Source organism: Diachasmimorpha longicaudata, chromosome 1 (genome assembly GCF_034640455.1).
Source record: "Diachasmimorpha longicaudata isolate KC_UGA_2023 chromosome 1, iyDiaLong2, whole genome shotgun sequence".
Taxonomy (NCBI): Eukaryota; Metazoa; Arthropoda; class Insecta; order Hymenoptera; family Braconidae; genus Diachasmimorpha; species Diachasmimorpha longicaudata.
In genome coordinates this window covers 2,420,918-2,438,233 of record NC_087225.1, presented here as the reverse complement: position 1 = coordinate 2,438,233, position 17,316 = coordinate 2,420,918, and the positions used below count along the sequence as shown (strand labels likewise).

At 36.9% G+C, this 17,316-nt stretch overlaps 1 long non-coding RNA gene and 1 other non-coding gene across 2 annotated transcripts; both read right to left on the bottom strand.

Annotated features, from left to right (window-relative positions):
* Positions 1-3,467: 3,467 nt before the first annotated feature.
* Positions 3,468-3,586, bottom strand: LOC135169984 (5S ribosomal RNA). Its single transcript, XR_010300297.1, has one exon. It is a non-coding gene; the product is annotated as a 5S ribosomal RNA (ribosomal RNA).
* An 11,731-nt stretch (positions 3,587-15,317) lies between these two features.
* LOC135161588 (uncharacterized) lies at positions 15,318-17,103 on the bottom strand. Its single transcript, XR_010298832.1, has 3 exons — positions 16,077-17,103; positions 15,668-15,914; positions 15,318-15,582 (listed from the first exon to the last, which is right to left on the bottom strand). It is a non-coding gene; the product is annotated as an uncharacterized LOC135161588 (long non-coding RNA).
* Positions 17,104-17,316: the final 213 nt, after the last annotated feature.

Here is a 17,316-nt window from a genome sequence, read left to right as displayed (position 1 = left end):
TCTAACATTTCCCTAAATTTTTGCCAATCGGCCCCTTCATAATCAAAGCCAGATCTTCTATCCTCATATTTTGTCTGTGAACCTAAGTAGAATACTATGGGGTTGTGGTCTGATGACAGTTGACTAAGTATTTCAATAGTGGAGAGTTGAGAAACATTTTTATTTAATACTAAGTCAATAGTTGAGGGATTGGTTGCTTTTTCAGGAAAGTGAGTATGTTCATCTGGCAAGGAGATTATACAGTTATTTTTGTGACTATAATTGACGAAGAAATTCCCTTTATCATTATTAGGGGGCTGTTCCATATATAATGTTTGGCGTTGAAATCGCCAGCTATTATTATTTTATCCCCAATTCTCATGAGCAGATCTAGTTCCGTATCTGTATAGTCGTGATTTGGACTCATATAAACTGCAGCTATATGTATCTTGCTCGGTAATTGGATACAAATGTGTTCCATTGTTATACTTGTATTTGTTTTAACTCTTTTATGCGGAATTAACTCCTTAACATACATGGCAACTCCTCTAGTACCTTTTTCCCTAAGCTCATGGTAACATATATAATTTTTTTATTTTACTCAGTCGTGTCTTATCTGTAATTAATGTTTCATTAATCATCATTATATCTATATTTTGTGTATTCATAAAGTTGATAAGTTCTCCCAATTTGTTTGATAGACCATTTGCGTTCCAGCTGGAGATGATCAGTTCAGTCATTTTCGAGTCTTTGGCAGAACGCCACCAATAGCTGGAATTGTTCTCCAGCTGAGGCACAATTTTTCAGTTGATTTTTAAAGTTTCTTACTTCATAGAGCATTGTCGAAATGTTGAACATTTTGTTCAATTCTTTGATTTCATTTGTTAAAGCTAGAAGTTCACTGAGAGGTCCCTGGCTACTAAGTTAATACTCGATGTTGTTTGGATTGTTGAGTTATTATTAAAGTGGTTATTATTCTGTGTATCCTGATTCATTGAGTTGTTGTTATTTTACTTGTGATTACTCACAATTTGTGCAGGGGCCTTGATTATGGGTCTAAACATATTACGAGGACCACCTGGGTCTTGAGTCCAAGTAGTTGGTCTTATTGGTTCCTGAGTCTTGCGTACTCTGTTGTTTCCTGAGACTTGGGAAGTGCCTGTGATCATCGGTATCTGGTGGTCTGGTGCCTTTCCTCGAGTTCCTTAAGGACGTAACCTGATTTGGTTTGCTCTCGATCATTTGCAATCTACGTTGATAGTCATTGCAGATGGTGGCATTCGCTGGATGTGGCTCATCGCAATTAACACATTTTGCAGGTTCATCGCGACTCTTGGTGCAATCTTTTGTTAGGTGTTCCTCAGCACATTTGAGACATGCTGGTTTAGCGAAGCAATTTGTTGTAGCATGGCCCCATCCTTGACATCTCCTGCACTGAGTGATTCTCCTGTTATTTTTATAGGCTTCCCATGATATTCTCATGCTTCCCAGGTATATGACTTTTTGTTGCAGTTGTTTTAGATTAACTTCACCTTTTATTGTAACCATATGTTTTGTTTGTTGTGTACTGTTCAAGATATTCACATTAGTCACATCGTAATCCATTTCTTTGAATTCTGATTGAACTTCTGCTACATCTGTATCTTTGTGTAGTCCTTTTATCACAAAAGTTCTTCCTTTCACTGCTTTGTCCAAGTGTGTGTGGAAATTGATATTTTGTTGTTGCCAAATATCTTTAAGTAAATTGTGCTGATGAACTGTCTCAGTAAATACCTCGGTGAAGGTGTTGTGGTGTTTTACGTAGTAGCCGGAGTCCAAAGAATCCTTCAATGCTCTCATGAAGAGCTTATGCGAGGCTAGTCTGCCATGGAGTACAAATGGACGTGGTTTATTGGCCTTCTTCTATGTGGTTTGGAATGTTTCGGTCACATCTTTGTTGACAGTTGTATTGTTATCCATTTCCATATCATTGTTGTCTTCAAGTATTGAGAACTTATTTGCCAAAGGGATGCCATTGGCGTTATCATCGAGTGGAGTTTTTTTCTTCGATACCACATTAGGGTTTGCGTCACTTTTTCTCTTTCGTGGGTTCATTACTGTTACGATTTGGGAGAGTCCCCACCTTCTCGACCTCCCATGGAGATTTGGTGTGACTTAGGGGTTATGTTCACTTGTTTGTGGTTATTCTCGTGTGTACTTTTATTTTACGATAACCTCGGAAGGCTAAATATGTGAAATACACCTCTAGTCGTCTTTTAATAACTTTTCGAAGTGTGGATGAATATTTTTAAATAATGGTTTGGATTTTAGTGTGAGAACACACTCGACGCACGTTGATGGACGAGAACCAGAGTCCAGAGTCGGACGAGAACTGGCGTGTTCAGCATGATATGGTCGTTGGCTATAAAGATAAAGAAAAAAATGTCATTTTAACGAATTATCATACTCTCATTTATCAAATCCACAAAAAAATCTTGATCAGTAGAGAAAATGATCCAAAACTACATAATGTAATATTATTATGAGGAAATGGTCTAATTAATAATTTCACGGAGCATTCTCTCCTTCTGTTATTGCCAATTTTTAATTCTGATCAACAAGTCACAGTAACACCCTTTACCACAGCAGAAAAAAGCCGCAGCAACAAATGTCATAAGGAATATTGTTGAATCTTGTGATTGAAGAAGTATAGTACAATTAAACACATTATTGCGCATAACCATTTGTTTTGTTTGGTAAAAAATGATTGTTTCTACGCAAACGGTTGGAAAGTCTATAGGTATAAAATGCAATAAAAAATGCCACCAATTCACTTCACTATAGAAATATCGATATATTGTCACTTTTTCATTACACTTTTTAAAATAAAAATTATGAAATGAACAGTGAACAGATTTGAATTAAAGGAGTTAGGATAAAAACGCGATGTAATAATTCGACTATACGAATGAAAGAGAGTCTATACTCTCCGATGTTGATATCTTCAAGGAAAAATGGATACTGATGTTGTGGAGGAAAATGCTGATTTGGAGTTCAAAGTCCACGTGGACTGTGCAGAAAAATTTGGTAAATTGTAATTGGTTAAGGGAAATACAGGAACGTTTTCATTCGTTTGTGAGGAATAGTGGGTGATTATCGGAGGGTGGAGGTGGGAAACGGCGTCGCAAGGTTTGGAGCGTGTCTGGGTCTGAACAGTCCGAGTGACCGTCATAAAGCAATAAATTTTCGGTCTAAAATGAAGGAATATTTGGAAATAGGGGGTTATTCGAAAATGTGGTCTTTATGGCCATAGCGATGAAAATAAAAGAAGATTAAAATTTAAAAATTTGTATGTGAGAAAATTTAGCAGTAAAATTAAGTGTACGTAGAATTTTAGAAAGAATTGCTGGGTCATTCTATTTTTTTAAATTTGAGATGACCCCAACACGATGAACCATTCCGCGACGCAACACGGTTCTCATATTTATTCGAAAATAACAAAAAGAAAGAGCCAACGGCACGTGGTGTTCCCAAGCGGTCACCCATCCAAGTACTAACCACGCTCAATGCTGCTTAGCTTCAGTGATCGGACGAGAACTGGCGTGTTCAGCGTGATATGGTCGTTGGCTATGATGATAAAGAAAAAAATGTCATTTTGACAAATTATCACACTCTCATTTATCAAATCCACAAAAAAATCTTGATCAGTAGAGAAAATGATCCAAAACTACATAATGTAATATTGTTATGAGGAAATGGTCTAATTAATAATTTCACGGAGCATTCTCTCCTTCTGTAATTGCCAATTTTTAATTCTGATCAACAAGTCACAGTTACACCCTTTACCACAGCAGAAAAAAGCCGCAGCAACAAATGTCATAAGGAATATTGTTGAATCTTGTGATTGAAGAATTATAGTATAATTAAACACATTATTGCGCATAACCGTTTGTTTTGTTTGGTAAAAAATGATTGTTTCTACGCAAACGGTTGGAAAGTCTATAGGTATAAAATGCAATAAAAAATGCCACCAATTCATTTCACTATAGAAATATCGATGTATTGTCACTTTTTAATTACACTTTTTAAAATAAAAATTATGAAATGAACAGTGAACAGATTTGAATTAAAGGAGTTAGGATAAAAACGCGATGTAATAATTCGACTATACGAATGAAAGAGAGTCTATACTCTCCGATGTTGATATCTTCAAGGAAAAATGGATACTGATGTTGTGGAGGAAAATGCTGATTTGGAGTTCAAAGTCCACGTGGACTGTGCAGAAAAATTTGGTAAATTTTAATTGATTAAGGAAAATACAGGAACGTTTTCATTCGTTTGTGAGGGATAGTGGGTGATGATCGGAGGGCGGAGGTGGGAAAGGGCGTCGCAAGGTTTGGAGCGTGTCTGGGTCTCAACAGTCCGAGTGACCGTCATAAAGCAATAAATTTTCGGTCTAAAATGAACGAATATGTGGAAATAGGGGGTTATTCGAAAATGTGGTCTTTATGACCATAGCGATGAAAATAAAAGAAGATTAAAATTTAAAAATTCGTATGTGAGAAAATTTAGCAATAAAATTAAGTGCACGTAGAATTTTAGAAAGAATTGCTGGGTCATTCTATTTTTTTGAATTTGAGATTACTCCAACACGATGAACCATTCCGCGACGCAACACCGTTCTTATATTTATTCGAAAATAAAAAAAAGGAAGAGCCAACGGCACGTGGTGTTCCCAAGCGGTCACCCATCCAAGTACTAACCACGCTCAATGCTGCTTAGCTTCAGTGATCGGACGAGAACTTTTTTTTTTTTTTTTTTTTTCAAAGATTTATTAACACTTTTTAGTCATATATATATACATTATGTATCTAATAACATATATACAATACTTTATCTTATATCTACTTGGTTGTAGCACCTACTTTTTTAAAGTTTAATCTACTGATATAGCTTGCTGACAATAGAATGATATTCTTATGATTACTCGATTGCGGTTTTTAGACACATGTGTGGTAATTGCTTTGATATTTGTGTAATATCAATCTTTAATGTACAAGGTGTTGGAAAATTGTTTAAAAACCAACTTATAGAAATTCCCTTACAGATAAGTGATCAGTCTCTAAGTGTTATAGTTTAATATTATTGTGTATTGTTGGTAACTTTTATTATGTTTGGTTGATTTATTGGTTGAACGTTAGTGGCCCGTTAGCTACCATCGCCTACATCTAATGCGTGATACGGTAATTTATGCCTATATTTGAAAGGCAGATTTTTGGTATTTATTTTTGCAATATCCTTGCACAGAGGATGATTACCCAGTAGATTTTTATAAAAGTGTGTGGCTTGTTTTTTAATGTAGTCTCTAATCATTTCGATTTCGAGGCGTTTGTGCATATCCTTAATTCTAGCATATCTGTCTTCAGACAATATCAATCTAAGGCACTTATTTTGAAATATTTGGAGTCTTTTAATATGCGTATTGGCCGCACTACACCAGACTCCTGTGGCATATACCAGGATGGGTCTTAGTATCATTTTGTATATTAGCATTTTATTGTACATTGAGACCTTTGAGCCTTTTACCATCAGAGGGTAGATTTTCTTTAATACCGCGCACGCTTTTTCTGTTACTTTTTTAATGTGTATTCCATAGGTGAGTTTCGAATCGAGATGTACCCCAAGGTATCTGACTGATGTAAGTGTAGTTGTTTTGTGTCCATTAACTCTTATAGGATCAAAAATTTTGTTATTATTTTTCAGACATTTTTTGCTCATCACTTGAACTTCAGTTTTGCTGGCATTCAATGATATTTTCCAGTGGTTGTAATATTTTTCCAGCATGTTCATATGTATTTGAATTTGCTTTGAAGCGATATTTGCATTAAATGAATGAGTGTATATGGCTGTGTCATCGGCAAAAAGTGCCGTTTGTGTTTTTGGAAAGGTTGGAATATCATTTAGATGTATATTGAATAATTTAGGACCTAGTATCGACCCTTGAGGTACACCAGCTCGGATTTTCCTTTTTGTTGAAGATTCTGTGTTAACGGATACGATAAATTGTCGACCTCTCAAATACGAATTAATAAACTTAATAAGGACGCGCAGATAATTTGCTTCAATCATTTTATATACTAAGCCATCTATCCAGACTCTATCGAACGCTTTTTCTATGTCTAACAATAACATTACTGTAACTAGATTTTTATTGAAGCCAATACTTGCATCATTAACTATCCTTGTAACTTGTTGGACTGTGCTGTGTTTCTCTCGAAATCCAAATTGATTGTTGATTATTATGTCATTTTTGTGCTCGAATTTATTCAACCTTTTGTTTATTACTTTTTCGAGTATTGTGCTCATATTAGATAATAGGCTGATGGGTCTGTAGCTACTAGGGAGTGATTTATCTTTACCTGATTTAAAAATAGGAAATATGTTGGCTATTTTCCAGTGTTTTGAGAAATAACTGTATTTTATTGATGAATTGATAATGTATGTGAGTTGTACGAGGGCTTTTGATCCTAAATTTTTGTATATAATATTTTGAATATTGTCTATACCCGGTGCTTTGAGTCCAGGTAATTGCATTATTATCTGTTTCAATTCTTTTGGGCTTGTGATATATGAACTCCAATCATCATCTTTAGTGGAACCGATATACTCATGCACTTTCCTGCTTATTTTCTTTTGTTTTTCGGTTTTATTAGCGAGATTTATATCATGTACTTTTTCAAATTGTGAGGCGAGCATATTGGCTTTATCTTCGTTTGTTAATGCTTCTAGATTGTCCTGTATTAAAGTCGGCACTGGAACGAATTGTTTCTTAAAAATTTTTGTCATTCTCCACAACGAATTATCCTGCGCTTTGAGCTTTTTTAATTTTTTGTCCCATGTTTTATTTCTATATTGAACTATTTCTGATGCTATGGCATGACTTTTCCTTTTGAGCTGTTCCTTATATTTAGGTATTCTAGTGTTTTGCCACATTTTTCGACAATAGTTTTTATCTTTGATCATATTGCTTATGTACTGAGGTAGTTGATCTTCTATCTGTTTCATTGATTTTTTCGGGATTTTCTTATCTATGCAGTATTTAATTGTGTTCACAAATTTTTCTATTTCTTCGTTCAATGATTTTTTATTGTCTATTTTATTATTTATTTTAATTTTAGACTCGACTAGTGATTTAAATGATTTCCAGTTAGTATTGGCATAGTCGAATCCTATTCTTTTGTCGTTATATTTAACTTGATTACCCAATTTGAATAATATTGGGTTGTGATCCGATGTAAGTTGTTTTAACACCTCTATTTCTGATATGTGACTTACATTTTTATTGATTGCAATGTCTATTGTCGTTGGAGTTGTGTCGTTGTAGGGATAGTGCGTTGGTTCGTCTGGATACATTATTGTGCAGTTATTATGGAGGCAGTAATCATATAGTAGCAGCCCTCGTTTATTATTTGGCGTATTTTTATTCCAGGCTTGGTGCTTAGCATTCATGTCTCCTGTTATCACAATTTTATCACCGACACCTAGCATTAGGTCGAGATCTTTTTTAGTGAGTTTTTTATTCGGGCTCATATATGCTGCTATCACTATGGTATTAGTCGATAGTTTAATACTTATATTTTCTAAGATAATATTTTTATTTAGTTTAATTCTTTTATGTGGTATAGATTCTCTAACAAACATAGCTATTCCTCTACTGCCATCAGTCTTAGGTACTTTGTAGCAAACGTATTTTTGAATGTTAATTGATTTCGGTTCTACAAGTAATGTTTCATTGATCATCATGATATCAATATCCATTGTATTCATAAAGTTTATTAGTTCGCCTATTTTTTTGTGTAGACCCCCTGCATTCCAGCTGCATATTTTTAATTCAGTCATTATCTAACCTTTGGCAAAATTCCAAGAGTGCTTGGAATTGATCTCCTTTTGTTTTACAAGTCTCAATTATTTTTTTGAAGTTTCTAACTTCTTGCAGCATCTGTTTAATATTAAATTTTGAGTTTAGTTGTCTAATTTCATTAGTTAGTTCGATAAAGTCTGCTATGTTGGTAGGACGATTTTCAAGATGATTGTTATTATTATTATTATTCGTATAATTGAAATTCTCCGAGTACAGTCTGCTATTCTCAGGTCTCTCATTGATATAGTTATTGTTCGATACATACTTTGTACTTATCGGTTGGAAATTTGATGTCGCTTCTCTCTCATTGTTGGTAGTTGCTCTCAATCTTGGAAATTGATCACTATCATCGATGTTTGGTACCGGTCGCACAGCTGGTCCGACATTTTCTCGTTTTTGGTGATGATTTCTCTTTTCCAGCATCTGAACTCTCCTCCGGTATTCAGCGCAGATGGTAGCATTTGCAGGATGATCGGCTCCGCAGTTTGCACATTTTGCAGGTTCTTCTCTTGATTTGGTGCACTCTTTGGTGAGGTGATCATCAGCACACTTCAGGCAGACTGGCTTGGCGAAGCAGTTGGCTGTTGCATGACCCCATCCTTGACATCTTCTGCATTGTGTAATTCGGCGTTTATTTTTATATGCCTCCCAGGAGATCTTCATTTTCCCTAGGTATTTAATTTTTTGCTGAAGTTGGCTTAGGTTCATTGCCCCCGTTAATACTACCATAAATTTGGTCTGTGATGTGTTCTTCATTAATATTAAATTGTTCACTTTATATCCATATTCTTCCAGTTCTGTTATTGTTTCTGCAACATCTGTAGTTTCATGCAGACCTTTAATAACGTAGGTTTTCTTCTTTTCAGTCTTATCATCATACGTGTGAAAATCTAGGCTTTTATTTTGCCATACACCTTTCAGCAGTTCAAACTCATCAAATGTCGTAGTAAACACTTCAATGGTGTTTGCGTGATATTTGACATGATAATTCGACGTTAACGTGTCCTTGAGGCTTTTCATGAATTTTCCATGGGAATTAACCCTTCCATGGATAACTAGAGGGGGTGGTCTTTTTTGTTTCTTAGCTGCCTCGGTTTTTGCCTTATCGGCTGTTATTTGCTCATCCTCTTCCTGGTCTGATTCGCAGGTTTCCATGTCATCTTCGTGGTCAGCATTATTTTGTTGCAGCACTTTAAATCTGTTTGAGGTTGGGATGACTCCCAAGTCTTCTGATCTTTTATTCTTGATCCTTGGCATTTTTACTTCCAATTCACACTTTCTTTTTCTGCTTATTATTTGAACTTCACTGAAATTTTCATTTGTAAGACTTACTGTCTGGTCTACACTTTCATTTTGTTGGTTATGTTCACTAATTTTGGTATTGGGTTTTGGTCACAATATGCTTTCCCTTGGAGCCCGTCTATTTTCCTGTGGGTTCCGGTGTTATTTACTACAGTTTACAGATTTATTGGATTGTGATTTGATTACTATTTATTAGCTTTCTCGGCTAATTGTTAAGGGCGGTCTCAGCACCACGCTGTTGCCAGCTCGGACCGACGAGAACTCGGGACGAGAACTGGCGTGTTCAGCGTGATATGGTCGTTGGCTATGAGGATAAAGAAAAAAATGTCATTTTAACGAATTATCATACTCTCATTTATCAAATCCACAAAAAAATTTTGATCAGTAGAGAAAATGATCCAAAACTACATAATGTAATATTATTACGAAAAAATGGTCTAACTAATAATTTCACCGAGCATTATCTACTTCTGTAATTGACAATTTTTAATGCTGATCAGCAAGTTACAGGAACACCCTTTACCACAGCAGAAGAAAGCCGCAGCAACAAATGTCATAAGGAATATTGTTGAATCTTGTGATTGATGAATTAAGGTACAATTAAACACATTATGGCGCATAACCCTTCTTATATTTATTCGAAAAACAAAAAAAGAAAGAGCCAACGCCACGTGGTGTTCCCAAGCGGTCACCCATCCAAGTACTAACCACGCTCAATGCTGCTTAGCTTCAGTGTTCACACGAGAACTTTTTTTTTTATATATTTATTTGTTTATGTTAAAACTAAATTCAAATATTAACGCCGATTTAAATTGATGGATCCTCAAATATAAAATCGCTCAACGATATACTTGTCATGTAACTACACTTATTATTCTTCTTCTTCTTCTTCTTGATTAACATCGTGTCACCTTTTGATAGTAGTTATTACGATATGTAATCCAAAAATTATCATCTGGCGTGGGCGAAGGGAGGATCCGTTCGCAACATCTCCTCGGGATGAACAGCCTGGCTGCGAGTGCCAGCACCCCAGAGGGAGGGATCCGCGAGGTAATTTAGGATTGGGTTGGGGATGGAAGGTCAGTAGGGGGTGTCACGGCCAAGACCCCACTGAATCGCCGATTGTCAAATAATTATTAAGGGGTTACATGGGTTTCGTCGGGCAAAAAACGGCCTTTTTTCAATAATTTTTTTTGCATGTAAAAAATGAAATATTTAGATGAAACTTTTTATTATTTAAAAGATACATATTTAATAAACATTTTGTGAAATTTTCAAAAAAAAATATCAAGATGGCGGCCATTACGCCGCCATTTCCGGCAGTCCCTCGGAAAAAAGGTGCCTCCGCGTTGTCAGCAGAACTTCTTTCAGGATTATCTGAAATGAAAGGAAAAAATTCGTGTTTTAGTAAAGACAATAAACTAGGTAATGGACGAAGGAAAAAAAAAATGAAAATTCGATTTTTGGCAGACATTTTTATAAAAAAATGCAAATTTTGATGAAAATTTCTCGAAATTTTTCAATTTGTAGTTGTAATTAAAAAAAAAAAATCCTTCGTTCAAGACCTTGTAAATAATATCTCGAAGACTTGTGTAAAATTTCATGAAGATCGGTTGAGTAGTTCGCGAGAAATCATGACAACTGACTTTGAAAACATAGTTTTGAGAAAAACGCGTTTAAAGTTTTGGAGACAATAAAAGTGGGGAAAAAATTTTTTTTTTTCAACTTACATTGAATCGTCGATTCCTGGGCCATAAAGTAGAGAACCTGCTGCAGCTGCAATGTCCAGGGCATCCTTTTGCTCCTGTCGATGACGAACCCTGGCTTCACGAGTGTCGCTAGTAGATTTCTTTTCGGCTGCGATCACCCGGTTTTCATCTATCTTTCGGGCATAATTGTGGGAATTTGGACCAAGTTTTAGGTCCATACTGTGCATAGTTAATAATAATGCTGATATTCCTTCATTGAAAGTACAAGCAGCGATTAATGCAGCAATTTGAACGATTATTGACCCAGCTGGAAGTATTTTTGGAGTAATTTTCCAAATCAACTGATTGAAACTTTCATTGTTATTTTGTGTAAATCCACCAACACACCGCTCCAAAAGCTCATCCTTACTCAGGTCTTCATAAATTGGTTTCATTGCAATCAAAACATCATCTGGTAATGGAGTATAATTGTGTTTGAACGATGAGAGATTATTTGATGCTGAAAAAGGATGCTCAAAAAGGAGCTGCTTATATCCATCAAACCGCAAAACTTCTTGCATCCAGCAAGACCCAAACCCCATACTCGCATAACAAAAATAAACCGCCGATTTAGTTCATACATTCTGCCAATTTGTTGACATGATAAAATATATTTTGGTTTACATGGTTCACATTGTACCACAAGTTTAAATCCCAGACCGAATTTGGAGCATTGTTTAAAATCTATTTTTCCATTACAAAATTGTTCTTCACCTGCACTTTTAATAATGTTTGAACACCGTACAAAAGACGAAAGTGTAGAAAAAACCAGAGCAAAGTCAATGATCGAATATTGTAGTGTGGCTTCCTCTGGCACGTGCTGTTTATCCTCGCCTTTTAATTTCTTTGCCGACGAACTCGTGAAAGAATTATCATCTGTCTCAGGATTTTTCGGATTAAACGATTGTTTCCTTTTCTTAGGTCTATCTTTTCTACGAACACATTCCGTTATCTCGGCTCTAGACACTTTAAACGGCATTTTTTATCGAAAAAATTCACAGCGAACACTTATAAACTCAAAATAAACTACGTAGTTTAACGAGAAATCACCAAATGAAGTATTTCCCACTTGTTTACCTTACACAGTGAAAGAAAAGGGCAAGAATTACGGCTAACAATAGGCGAGCAGCTACAGCGTTATACCTACTGCGCGCTCAGCCTATACCTGACCTGGAGCGTCCGTCTGTTCAAGGCTGTATCTCCGAAACTATTACTCGGATCAACTTGAAAATTTAGGACAATATTCTAGAGATGTTATAGAATTTAATAAGACAAAAAAAAATCGATTTTTTGAAACCGTGAAACCCATGTAACCCCTTAAGAAGATTTGAGTGTCCGCGGATCCCCGGTGAACCACCCGGGAAGACTAGCCGCGATAATCGCGTGAAGGGTGCATATCGGAAAAGTTATAGTCCCCCCATTCAAATTTTAGTGGGGAGGTTTTGTCGCGCTGAGCGACACCGGCGCCGTCGCAGCAGATCCGCCAGAACGTTCGTTCAACCATTCCTCAGAGGCAGAGTTCCGCCATTCCGCGTCCACTTCCCGCCAGAACACGAGACCGAGAGGAGGTTCATTTTTGTCGCTCCACGAGGGAACACAAGGGACGCCATGGGAGGATTCCACCCAGCCCATAAAATCCGTGCTAAGGTGAGAGATTAGTATTTAATTATTTTCCTAGTCACCCTGGTGACTGCAGACCCGCGTATTGGAGCTACGGGTGATTGAATATCTCGATCGATCCACGGATCGAACGGTGTTTCCCCCGTTGAGGTGGTCCCGAGGGTTCGGCCATGGTTCACCCGAAAACTACGGCCGATCGGGTGTCGATTTTTCATTTATCCCCAGGGGATCGTCCCCGTGGGAGTTTGGTAGCGTTCGCGAGGGAATATTAATAAAAATCCCGGGGAAAATCGCCGGAAAACCCTGTGGAACGTGAGGGTTTTACGACACATTATCTGGAACGCATGCGTATTGTCGGGGCCTGGGGTATCCGCGCTCCCCGTACGCCGCGCTCACCGTTGAGCGAGAACTCTGGCTCAACGGCGTCAGAAAAATCCCGTTATACGAAAACGGAGATATATTAATCCCCGCCCGCGGCGAAAGTCCCCAATTTTGGGGGAAGGTGCGCTAATTATCCCCCTCAGTGGTGGAATTTATTCGGGTCCAATCGGATGGAGCATTACCGCGTTAGCAAATTAACAAGAGGTAAAAACTCATCCTCATGTGCGCCGTGCACGTTGAGTGTAGTGCTGTCTCTCTCGCGCACTATACCTCTCCCTCTCTCTCTCTCTCTCGTTCGAAGCCTCTTCCAGGCCTTTACGAGAACTCGTGGTGATTCTCAACTTGCATTGGGAATCTTTTCTTTTTTTTCATTATTATTTATCACCATTGGTCTCGGCCAATCGGGAAAATTCCCGAATCCTGCCCGAGGGTTCGCGGAGTCACGTGGGAGCTTATTTTATAATCAAAATGAGGGGTAAATAATTTCACGAGGCCTCCGACCAGTTTCAAGGGAATCCCGAGCATCATGACTCGCGGAACCCATTAAGCCTTCTAGTCTCTTTTATATCGGTAAAAGTCCATAAAATAAAAATCCATGGAATATATATGTTGGTTTGATTGCATTTTTCCCGGTTAGTCGGACTGATTTTGCCCTTTTTCCCCAAATCCACCCCTCTCTCCGCTACCTAGCACACTGAGCAACGCAGGCATCCGTGACCTCTCCCTTAAACCCTTCGCTTCCCGAGTGGAAATTATGATCAGGTCCAAACCAGGATTGGATCAAGTTGCGCCTGATGTTAGATCAGAAAATGACATGATGACTTGACCAAGCCCTGATCAGTAGTGTAACGGCGTTTTGAATCAGGATTTGATCAAGTCACCGGTTCCAGACTGGATCAAGTCTCCAGTTCTGAATTGGATCCGGTTTATTAAATCAAATTCAGACAAAAGTTGCAAGATCTAAATTGGATTCAATTTTATTGCTTTTTATTTTTATCACAACTCTTTTACAATATTGATATTTGGCATATAAACAGATACATATTTAAATTATTTAAATCATTATTATTTTATTATTATTTTATTATTATTTTAATTATTATTTATTGAGTTTCTCGGTCGTTGTTGGGACGTTTCTTGGAGGACTTATAATTATTTATCGCCATACTCAAAGCGGAATTTAAATCCTTCTCCTTGATTTCAGGCTTCCCCTGACGTCTAGCTTCTTCTGCTAATTGAGCTGAAAATTATAACAAAAATTATTACAAAATCATTCATTACAAAATATTATACTATCATTATAAAAAAGTACCTTTGATATATTTCCACAACTGTAGATCGGTTATCAGTCCTTTCCGTTCTGTTTTCTTCCGGGCAGTATAATGCTCGAGTATATTTTTATGCACCAGACTTCGCAGGATCTTTCCGATGCTGTATTGCAGTTTATCATCAAGGTTAATGTGGGCTTTTAAGCCACAGCACTGCAACAGAAATAAACCATTATGTACGTAATATGGGCATATATTTAAATTGTCAATAATTTAAGCATAGCGAATATTATTTTCACTTGAATATTTACCACCAAATTGCGATATTCTGGATCATCTCGAAGCATATTATTGAAGGTTGTGAATTCTTCTAGAGTCTCACAAAAGTATTGATGAAGTTCGACGACTGGACCTCGATTCGCAGGCACAATAACGGCCTCATCATTTTGTTGTTTAATTTCATTAATTCCTGCAAGAACTCGGACTAACTGTGATTGAAGCTGACCAACCGCTGCTGTCAAAGATAGCAGATGTTTGTCAATACGTTGTAGACGAGTATCCTCCATCTTCTTGATGTCCTGATCTCCAACCAGCGTGGTTTCACGACTGATGGAATCAGATGCACGTGAAAAATCACGCATGCTTAGCCTCCATGGTGGAATAGAGCTGCTATCGTCTTTTATTAGTTTACTAGTTGTTGACGAGCTTCTTGGGCAAATCTCAGAAGTGGAGAACTCTTTCAATTTGTTTGTGCCCCGAACTGGACCTAGAAATTCAAAAAATGATAAATCTGTCGAGATGAAGGTACTGATTCTATCGTTTTAATATTCTGGTGCTTTTTTTACCATACTGAAGAAGTCCAGTAATTTGAGGTTAATGACAGTGACCATCCAATTGAAAAAAAAATCTATTAACTCACGTGCATTTTGCTTCCTTAATGGCGAACGATGGCCATCGTCATCGAGTTTACAGTTGAGATTTCGGAGAGGAGATGCAGATCTAGATCGTCGCAGTTCCCTGTTATTTAGCCTTGAGCGGGACTCCAGCTTTCGCCTCGGACGAAAGCGACGGGGAACTAGGAGGGGAAACAACAGAGAACTTATGAAATAATAATCCTAATTTTTCCATACATGAAATAATTATTATTCTCACCATAACTATCAGAATCCACCTCTGACGATAAGCCGGTACAAGATTCGTCAGCGTCTATAACGCCAGAAAAAAGGTCTTCAATTTCGTCCTGGTTTGGGAATTACTCTTCTTCTCTGGAGTTTTTTTCGCAGATCATCGATCTGCGTTTTTCCATATGATTCGTTTGAGGTACTGAAACCGTAAGGATCGTCCTTCAAACGAATCAATCGTTCCAGTGCTGCTTCATATGTGTCTGTTCACAAATGGGTAATAACATAGCAATGTAAATACTTAAATGAATTGTTGAAAAGAAATAACGACCTAAAGATTTTACTCACTTGCTCCTCCTCTGATTTTTATTGGATATTTTTTCCAATGTTTGGGAGGTAATTGAGCGTTCTTCAATAAGGATGTGGTCAGTTCTTTTTCTTTCTCACTATCCCCTGCGTGAAATTTGCAGTAGAATAGGTTCTCTTCATCATTCCAGGTGATCCATTTCTGAAGAGCTACGTCAAAAATTCCCTCGATTCCATCTTCATAAAAATGGACTAAATAATACTCGTAATCCTTTCCTTGAAATCCCTTCTACAACATAATTTACAAAAATGGAATTTATTATATGCACATGGATGTTAAGAATTTTCTAACCTGCAAAGTTTACATAAGCCACAACTAGTCCGTTGCTACTGCTTACATGAGTTAATTCACCTATTATATTTTGTAATTCTTATTATTGATAGGACTTACCTTTTGCGTCATTGTTACTCCTTAGAAATATTCTATCCGTGTATTGTGCACAATTCACAAAAAAACACACGATATATTTTAATAAATCTTTTCTTTTAAATTTACAAGAACTGTTAATCACAAATTTAATAAATTGCTTCACACACAACACACAAATTAAAAATTTATTGTCAATACTCTTGCACGGTAGATGTTGTATTGGATTTTGGGATAGTTACAACAGAGGGTTGTATCTCGTTGTCTCGTTGAAATCTTTTGGTGTACTAAATTACTGAAAATCTTCCAGTACAAAACTGAAGAGTGGGTGCCATTGTTCCCTTGTAGGAAGAGGGGGAAAAGAAAATTTTCTGGTTGGAAAAAAAACTATTGCGGGGTGTAAATTATTTCGGAATTTGCCGCGTTGCACATGGCTAAGTTGGGCCCATCGCTGTGACGCGACATAGAAAAAAAAAGGGTCTACATGCATTCTTGGGAAGAGGACATCCGTCGAAATTTTATGGCTCTCAAAAATTTTGGAGAATATTAAAGACAATATGTTTTTCGTGGGAAAGAGTTGCCACGGTTTTGTCAGGAAACAGATTTTTATGCTGTCGTATTGACTCAACTAACGGTAAAGAATTACTCATAAAATTTGAAAAGATAGACAACATAAAATTTTATTTATTCAATTACAAATTGACAGTAGATCACGTGTAGTTTGCAATTCAAACAATTACTTCAAATATATCAGTTCGTCAACTCATTTGCGTTGCAGACTCTTCTGTAACTAAATTAAATTAAATTACATTTATTAGTTTTTAATCATAGTCGATGTAAATTTGATGAATTCAAAATCCTTAATTTCCTCTAATGACAAATAAAACTGATTAATTTCATAATTTAATGACTGTGGTCCTGGTAGTGGAGGCGTTGATAACGATTTGAAGCGTACTCTGCTTGGAGATGGTGAAGGGGTTAGACATGCTGTTAGGCTGATGAGTGAAGGAGTGGCATGGTGTAGATCTCTTCTTCTTCATCTGAGCTGAGATCCAGAGTGATCATCTTATGACGAACGTCCTGCAATTTGCACCAAAACATTTTTAGGACTGATGAATCGCATGGATATTGGAACATAGGTTTTGTGATTCTTAACGATTGTCCAGATATCCTGATGACTAGAGGCTCAGTTGGCAAAATAAACATGTCTTCGATTTCTATTATTTCACCGGTTTTTAATAAGATTGAATTGTTTGGAACTTTG